This window comes from Pongo pygmaeus, chromosome 21 (assembly GCF_028885625.2).
Source record: "Pongo pygmaeus isolate AG05252 chromosome 21, NHGRI_mPonPyg2-v2.0_pri, whole genome shotgun sequence".
NCBI lineage: Eukaryota > Metazoa > Chordata > Mammalia > Primates > Hominidae > Pongo > Pongo pygmaeus.
Window position 1 is genome coordinate 44,128,844 of NC_072394.2, and position 9,926 is coordinate 44,138,769.

Sequence of the window (9,926 nt, forward strand, 5' to 3'; positions counted from 1 at the left end):
GGATGAAGGGTATCCACCTAACTTAACTTGAAAATATGGATTAAGTGCCAACTGTAGTGGATGAAAGCATGTTGAGAGGAGGCTGAAAGAGGCCAGGTCACTTTAGAGCAAATTAGGTAGTATAATATTCACTAGCTGCTATGATAAATATACACACAAAAGAATAATGGCTCCAACAAAAAGAAGTTTATTGCTTGCTTATATAGTACTTCAAGGAAAGTTATTTCTTTCTTTGTTTCTTTTTCTTTCTTTTCTTTCTTTCTCTTTCTTTCGCTCCCTCCCTCCCTCCCTTCCTTCCTTTCTTCCTTTCTTTCTTTCTTTTTTTTTTTTTTTGAGACAGAATCTCACTCTGTCGCCCAGGCTGGAGTGCAGTGGTGCGATCTCGGCTCACTGCAACCTCTGCCTCCCCGGCTCAAGCGATCCTCCTGCCTCAGCCTCTTGAGTAGCTGCGGTTAGAGGCACACGCCACTGCGCCCAGCTAATTTTCATACTTTTAGTAGAGATGGGGTTTCACTGTGTTGGCCAGGCTGGTCTCAAACTCCTGACCTCAGATGTTCTGCCCACCTTGGCCTCCTGAAGTGCTGGGATTACAGGCGTGAGCCACCACGCCCAGTCTAAAGGAAAGTATTTTTGGTTGACAAGTCACAATCCTCTACCTAGTGATTCAGGGGGATTCCTTCTATGCCATAACTACATCATCCCGTAGGGTTTTGTCATCTTCTGCATCCAACTAGCAAGAAGAGATTGTGGTTAGGACACACCCCCTTTTAAAAAGCCTAGAAATCACACATGTCACTTCTGCTTATGTGTCATTGGCTAGAACTCAGTTACATGGCTACATCAAACCACAAGAGGTGAATAATGTAGTTTGTATGTACCCAGGAAGAAGAGGAAATGAATTTTTGATGAAGACATAGCAAGATCTTTTATCAGGAACAGAGTGGGATGATAAAAATAACTGGATTGTGGGCTCCAGTTATTTAGATAGATTTTAAAAACTATCTGTTTTTGTTCTTCTCCAGTATTCTCAACACCTGACAGGTACCTTGCAGAGCTCGGCAAATGTTGGTTGAATGATGGAAAACACTGGAAAAATGATGGGAAATGGTGTCGCACCTGTTTCTACTTCTCCCTCCCATATCCATGGAGAAATTCTGGCTAATTTACCACCTTCTTTCTTGCTAATCCTGTATTTAACCCCAGAATTCCTATCAACTCAGAGCTCCAGGCAGACATTATTATTATTATTATTATTATTATTATTATCATTATTATTATATATTGTTTTGAGATGGAGTCTTGCTCTGTCACCCAGGCTGGAATGCAGTGGCACAATTTCAGCTCACTGCAACCTCCACCTCCCTTCTTCACGTGATTCTCTTGCCTCAGCCTTCTGAGTAGCTGGGACTATAGGCACCTGCCACCACGCCTGGCTAATTTTTGTATTTTTAGTAGAGCCAAGGGTTTCACCATATTGGCCAGGCTGGTCTCAAACTCCTGACTTCAAGTGATCTGCTTGCCTTGGCCTCCCAAAGTGCTGGGATTACAGGTGTGAGCCACTGCACCTGGCCAGGCAAACATTATTAGTCAACTAGGAATGGCTCACAGTATGAAACCTAATTGCTATCTCGGGACATTGACTTTTTGCTATAGTCATTTCATCTGTAAAATTGGTATGAGCCCTGTCTAGGCAGTTTCTCAGAGGTGCTTTTTTTTAATTATTATTTTTTATTTTTATATACAGGGTCTTCCTGTCACCCAGGCTGAAGTATAGCAACGTGATCACAGCTCACTGCAGCCTTAAACTTCTGGGCTCAAGTGATCCTACAAGTAGCTGGGACTACAGGTACACACCACTGTGTTTTCTAATTTTTTATTTTTTATTTTTATTTTTGTAGAGATAGGATCTCACTATGTTTCCCAGGCTCAAAGTATAAACCTTTTATGTATAATTCACTGATGTCTTAGTGCTGGCCAGAGCTTATGTTTATAAACCAGTGATCTTACATTGTTGAAATGTTAGTTCCTTCAAAATCTTTTGACTCAGGGCTCTAGAATCATCCAACTGTTGAGGAGTGACATCTTCCCAGACCAGACTGCTGATCAGTCACAAGGAATTGTCTTTCCTCATTCATTTCTGAAATATTATTTTGGCCAATGTTCTGATAACGTCACATTTTCCGTTACATTTTTCTTGAAAGGTTTTGAAGTAGTATAAACTATGCCATCATGGGCCAGTGTTGAGCTCCATGAAGGAGTCTCAATACTTCTGCATACCCAACAAATGAATGGTATCTCCAGGAGAGGAGCTGGGCCACTCTAACTCACCCAAACAACTTCACTCCAGTTTCAACTTATGTGCATGATGAATTCTTGACCTTAAACATGTTCAGAAATCTAGCAGTCATTTAGCCACGCTTCTCGGTGGTCACGTCTTGACATGATCACTCATGAGGTCTATGGCCAGTAATTTGTTACTAATTGTATATAAGGCACCACAGTCTGAATGATTTGCCTTCTTCAAAAAAAAGTAAATAGGAGGCTGGGCACAGTGGCTCACCCCTGTAATCCCAGCACTTTGGGAGGCCGAGGCGGACAGATCACCTGAGGTTAGGAGTTCAAAACTAGACTGACCAACATGGAGAAACCCTGTCTCTACTGAAAATACAAAATTAGCTGGGCATGGTGGTGCATGTCTGTAATCCTGGCTACTTGAGAGGCTAAGGCAGGAGAATCGCTTGAACCTGGGAGGCGGAGGTTGCGGTGAGCTGAGATCGCACCATTGCACTCCAGCCTGGGCAACAAAAGCGAAACTCCATCTCAAATAAATAAATAAATAAATAGGAACGGTTATTCTTATAATAATGTCATTCCTATTCATTTGCATTCTGACATGCTCTCCTGAGCAACAGGGCAGAGGGAGGCATTTTAGCTGAGCACTGAGAATTTCGCACCATCTTCAGTCTAACTTATCTACATCTCAGCCTGTGATGAGAGACCATTAACAGTTTTGACAACTATAAATTATGGTAGTGTTTGTGAGTGGTGATGTTTATGGTTACTGCCACTACTTATCCTTTTGCTTCAGTAGTATATGCCTTCTCACCTTATTACTAGTACCTGTGATGGGAAAGCCTGGGGAAAAAAACAAAACTTGTTGTTAAAAATAAAACTAGCCATATTTGTTTAGCTTTTTCTTATATAATGGCAGTTTTTGAGCTCTTTAAATTTTTTTTATTATTCAAGTAGTTGCAAAATGCTTTTATGACCGTCACACCACAAATATTTTACAGAACTATTTGTCTTACTTCCTTGGAAAAAATACCCAGCATAGATTGTGAGGAGTATGGGTTGCATCTAAACCTCTTCACAGAGAGGGAGGGCATGTAGCAGAAAAGGTATTGGGACACACAGTTTTAACCCAGTACCTCCCTACACACTCACATATTGCAGGGTTACCTATTGCCCTCACTCCTTCTGGGCATAACCAGGAGAAAGGCATATCTGGGTCAATACAGACAAAGTCAATACTGGCATGGCTCTGTAAGCTAAGTAAGATTCTGGAAAGATCCATTGGCATACACCGGTACAAAGTACCACAGGCAAAACTGAGTCAGGGTTAGGAGCTACAATCAAATAAAAAGATGATTGAGAAGAAATGACAAAGATCCAGGCAGAATGATCTGTTTTGGTAAGTAGGTCCAAATTGTGGAGACAGAGAGCGAGAGAGAGAGAAAGAGAGACAGAGACAGAGCAGAAACAGGGACAGAGAGATGGAGAGAGGGAGAAAGAACAGGGAGAGAGAGAGAGACAGAGAGAGTGTGTCTTTGTGGTCTTAGAAGGATACTGTTTGTTTATTACAATTAAAGTGTCAGAGGCAAGGCAGATAAGGGTAGCTCATGAATGATTAGATGGAGGGTTGAATAGCTGGGTAAATTGATGCATGGATGGTTGGTGAATGAATGAATGAATGAATGAATGAATGAATGGATAAATGGATTTAATGAAACTAGGATGGATGGCTGATGTTACTGATAAATGAATGGTGGGCAAGTGAATTATTAGTTGAATGAATAAACAAATAAATGGAGAAATGGACTGGATATATGTATGGATAGAAAGATAGATAGACAGACAGATAAATAGGTACATACATACATACATTATGAGTGAATGGATGACCAAAGTGATGGATTGGTGGATGAACACAAAGATGTATTAATGAATGAATGGAAAGATTAATGCGTAAATGGATGGACGTTATGGTAGGCAGAATAATGGACCCCCAAAGATGTTCATATCTTAATTACTGAAACTTTTAATATGCTAGATTGCATGGCAAAAAAGAATTAAGGTTGCTAATCATTTTATCTTGAGTTGGGTGAGATTACCCTGGATTATCTGTGTGGGCCCAGTGTAATCCCAAGGCTCCTTATAAGTACAAGTGGAGCAGAAGGGACAGAGTCAGAGAGAGATGTGAAGATGCTATGCTGCTGGCTTTGAAGTTGGAGGAAGAGGCCATGAGACCAGGAATGCAGGCAAGCTCAAGCAGGAAAAGTCAGGAAAACAGATTCACCCCTACAGCCTCCAGAAGGAATACAGCTCTGTCAACACTTTGGTTTTGGCCCCTTCAGACACATTTTAGGCTTCTGACCTCTAGAAATGAAAGATAATAAATCTTTATTGTCTTAAGCCACTAAGTTTGTGGTAATTTGTCACCACAGCCATAGAAATGATTGAATACATTAATGGGTAAATAAATGGATGGAAGATAGATGAATACTTGGATGGTTAAATGGTTGAATGATAAATGGATAAACACGTGGTTGGGTGATGGAGAGAATGGAGGAATAGATACATGAATAAATGATTGGTTGGCTAGAGGAAGGAATAAGTGAATACATGGATACATGGATGGAGAAACGAATAGATAGATTCATGGGTAAATGAAAGAATAGGTGGGTGGATTGATGGATAAATGGATATATTCGCACACAGAGAGACAAAATGTGTTAGATGTATAGATACATGGAGGGATGGTTGCCTGGTGGATTGGTAGACAAATACATGGATTGATTATTGGTATGATGAATGATTAAATAGATATATGAATGGGTAATCAGTGAATACATAAATAAGTAGATACTTGGTTAGAGATATGATTAGATAGATAGGTATTTACGTGTGTATATATGCATAAATACATGAAAAGCCTTTCATGGCCGGGTGCAGTGGTTGACACCTGCAATCTCAACACCGTGGGAGGCAAGGCAGAGTATTGCTTGAGGCCAAGAGTTCAAGACTAGGCTGGGCAACACAGTGAGACCCAATCTCTACAAAAAATTTAAAAATTACTTGGGTAGGGTGCTGTGTGCCTATAGTTCCAGCTACTTGGGGGGCTGAAGAGGAGAATTGCTTAAGCCTCAGAGTTTGAGGCTGTAGTGAGCTATGATTGTGCTACTGCACTTTAGCCTGGGAGACAGGACAAGACTCTGTCTCTAAAAATAAAAAAATAAAAAATAAGCTGGGCGTGGTGGCTCATGCCTGTAATCCCAGCACTTTGGGAAGCCAAGGCAGGCAGGTCACCTGAGGTCAGGAGTTCAGAGACCAGCCTGGCCAACATGGTGAAACCCCATCTGTACTAAAAATACAAAAATTAGCTGGGCGTGGTGGCGGGCGCCTGTAATATCAGCTACTTGGGAAGCTGAGGCAGGAGAATTGCTTGAACCCGGGAGGCAGAGGTTGCAGTGAGCCAAGATTGCACCATTGCTCTCCAGCCTGGGCAACAAGAGAGAAACTCTGTCTCAAAATACATACATACATACATACATACATACATACATACATACATACATAAAATAAAGAAAAAGAAAAGTATCTCATGGCTAGAGACAAACACTATCTTTGACATGAAATGTGGATTTGCTGGAGATTAGGGGAGTTTCCAGTTAGGAAAGGAGACATCCAGATAGACTGTAAATTGTGTGTAAAGCTCTAAACGTGGACTAAGCCTCCATTCTCCAGGATGAACCAGTTAAAACAAGGGACCTTTGCACTTGATGGTTTCTCTATCTGGAATATAATACTGTTCCTTTAAGTAATTAACTTCTAATTCCCTGCATCACAGCACAAGCATTGCTTTCTCAAAGAAGCCTTACTAAATATACTCTTATAGTGTTGTGTACCTTTGCTTTGGAGCGCTTATTAAATTAGTAGTTTTGCCTGTATTTGTATGATCATGTGATTTGTAACCATCTCTTCTATTAGACTATGAGCTGCATAAGGACAGAGATCAAAGTATTTTTGCCTACCATTTTCTCCCCATCTCTTAGGTCATACCTGGCACATGGAAAAGTACCCAGTCAGCACTTTTTTGAATGAATGGAAACCTTCCTGTGGCATTCCCACTCAGGAAAGATCTTGATGGGTTGCTAGGGCATTATTAATACTATGGCAACGAAGTCTGGCTTTCCTGATGGAAGACTTTGACAGGGAGAGTACTTCTCCTAAATGGAAAAGCCAACCAGCAGGTTCAGGACTCCCTTTTCCTAGAGTCCCCTCTGCCTCCAGAGAGGCCAGAGCCCCTGTCTCTGGGCCAGGTCAACCAACTCTTTGCTTTCACTCAGATCCTCCTCACTTGGCTGTCCTTGAACCAGTGTCCTCTCTGACTTGATGAGGTTCTAGCCATCTCCCATCCTGAACTCCATCGTTCCAGCTCCAGCCACCTGCCCCTGCCTTGCTCTAGGCTGGTAGATTCGGAAACCCTACCTCTTACCAAAGGCTAGCACATCCTCTTCTGTCACTCTGATCATCCTTCTCTTTTCTCATCTCCAGTTAGTTTCACTTTGATCTTTTCAGTTATCTGCTAGACTTCAGTTTGAGTTTTGTGATCTGTTCTTCCCTTCTGTACCCAGCACACTAAGGATCTAAGAGAACTGCACTCAAATCCCAACTCTGCATGAACTAGCTGTGTGCCCTTGAGCGAGTTACTTAACCTTTCTGACTCTCAATTTCCTAATTCATGAAATGGATGCAATAAATCTATGTCCCTGGGTGGTTAGAGGAGATTAAACAAGATGATACACATGAAGCATCTCGCACAGTGACTGGCAACAGTAGGTGATAATCAATTATTAATTTCCTTTCTTTCTTCCTAGGTTTCTCTCTCTTACTTCTTCCTGCAGCACAATAGCAATCTCTCTTTCTATTTTTCCCTTTTCTGTCTACAGAATGTTTTCTAGCCCTCATAAAAATAGCAGCACATAAAATGAAATTGCACAGTATTTTTATATCTTCCAAATAACTCAATTCAATTATAGACTGGTCAATTTTAGTTATTTGAGCATTACCAAAGCATCTGAAACTGGTAAATAAAGTTCTATATTCACATTCAGAAAATAAAAAGCTAAATGGATACTTTGGAAAAGCATAAAGGAAAGATACTTTCCTTGAGGCTTAAGACCTTATATGGAATGTGTCAGCCTAAAGCTAATCCTTCTGGCTAGAAGACAATGCACAGGAAACCCTTTATAGTTTAAATTCAACACAGCCGCAATGAAGTTAGTGGAAGAATGAAGGCTAACATTTTCTGGGAAGAGGGATTTGGCAGGAGGTCCCTGTGTGTTATCCACAGAGTCCTCACGTGCATGATTTAGTGCAGGAGATCTGAAAATTCAGAGAGAAAGGGAGAAGTTAGTGGGAAAGAGGTTATCAACTTATTACTGGGATGGTTACTAGAATAATTGGATAATAGTTTGAAGCTCCCTAAACTAAAGGGAGATTTCAAGACAGGGTCATAATCAAATATTACAAATGCAAGCACATAAGAAAGCAGACAGTCCAGGGTTCAAATACGGGCAGCACCAGTTTCTCGACTTTGTAATTTTGGTAAAGTTACTCCATCTCTCTGGACCCCTCTTTCTTCATGTGTAAATTAGGAACTAAGATTGTATACATCAGCCAGGCGTGGTGGCTTACGCCTGTAATCCCAGCACTTTGGGAGACTGAGGCAGGCAGATCACCTGAGGTCAGGAGTTTGAGACCAGCCTGGCCAACATGGAGAAACCCCCATCTCCCCTAAAAATACAAAAATTAGCTAGGCGTGGTGGTATGCACCTGTAATCTCAGCTACTTGGGAGGCTGAGGCAGGAGAATCACTTGAACCTGAGAGGCAGAGGTTGCAGAGAGCTGAGACTACCCCACTGCACTCGAGCCTGGGCGGTAGAGAAAGACATCATCTCAAAAAATAATAATAAATAAAAAGATTGTATACATCACAGAAGTGTGTGGCTGTTAAACAGTTCATTAAATGCACCAGGAACAGTGTTGGACACCTAGCAAGTACTTAATTAGGGGGTATTATTATTAGTTATGGAGTTTCTGGCACATTTACCTTCACAGCTTATTATTGAGAAAGGTATTTGCACAGTAATGGAAATGTTGGGGAATTATCTCTAAGAAAAGGTGGTAAGACTAACGTTTCTCAGCAAGGTCTGAGTGAATTACAGCCCAGAGTCTGGATGTCAGACTTATAGCTCAAAAACCTGATTTTTTTCAGTACTGAGAAGAGATCTATCTCTAGGGCAGATTCATACTAATCAAATTCATTAGGCCAATGTTTTAACCAGATCATAGTCAATTAATTTCCAATGAGAAATACAGCTTTTGAAAGGACCAGAATACTCAGGTCAGTGTGATCATTTTCTCCCTGGGCTCATACCTATTGGGAAGCCAAATCTTCAAAGACGGACTACATAATATAAAACTTAGAGTTAGAGAAGTGAGACTTAAGAGATCTAAATATAAAGTGGGTTCAGTCTAAGCTAGCCCAAGCCAGACATCTCATATTAGGGATAGCCTTTCCCACACTGTATATTGTGAAACTTTAGCCTCTTTGCCAAGCCAAAAATGGAAAACATTCATTGATGATTTTGACTGCATAAAAAAATTTTAACTTCTGTACAGCCAAAATAGCATAAACAAAGTCAAAAGACAAATGACAAACTAGAAAAATATTTATAACACATAGGTCAATCAAAAGGTTAAAATCAAATACATAAAGAGCTTTTTTTTTAAATTGGTGCAAATTTTTTATGCACCAATTAAAAAAAGACTAACAACACTGTGTCAGAAAAATGGACAAAAGGTAGGTATGGGTAATTTACAGAAAAAGAATACAAATGATTTATCAATCGTGCAAGGAAGCACACTGCACTTATGGTGAAATGCTTGAGAAACTTTGTCAAGCTGATAAATGGAAATTATATTTTATTATTGTTACAATTCACCAATTTGGTTAATGAAATTTATATGTATATGGCTGTGTATTTTTATGTATATGATATTAAATTTGTAATATGATTAATAGCTATTAATATATATTTTTATTAATTACATCTGTCTTTTGCCTATTGCTCTATTGGGCTTTTCTTCCTCTTATTGATTAAAAGAGCTCTTTATATATTCAGGTATTAACCCATTATGCATGTTAAATAAAGCCTCCTCCCCTTCTCTGGGCTTCTTGAGGCAGGTTCATGGGAGAGAAGCAGAAGATAATTCCCTTTAAATGAACATCCAATATGTACCAGATTCTTTCACATGGATTATCTCATTTGTCCTTAAAACATTCCTAGGAAGCAGGTGCTGTGATTCCTACTTTATAGCTGAGGACCCAGTGGCTCAGAGAAACTGAGTAACTTGCTTAAGGACATACAGCTAGTAAGCTGTATTTGAACTCTGAACCTAAAAATGTGCTCTTTCCTGTTGGTCATGCAAGTGCCTTCCCAGAAGGCTCCCAGCTCTTTTGACCATCACCTAATCTCTACTACAACATCTGGGGACCCAGCTGATGTTGCCCCAGATCATAGCTGAACCAATACCAACTGGGCAGGGGCTCCATCAGAAGCAATGGGTAGGTTAAAGTTAGT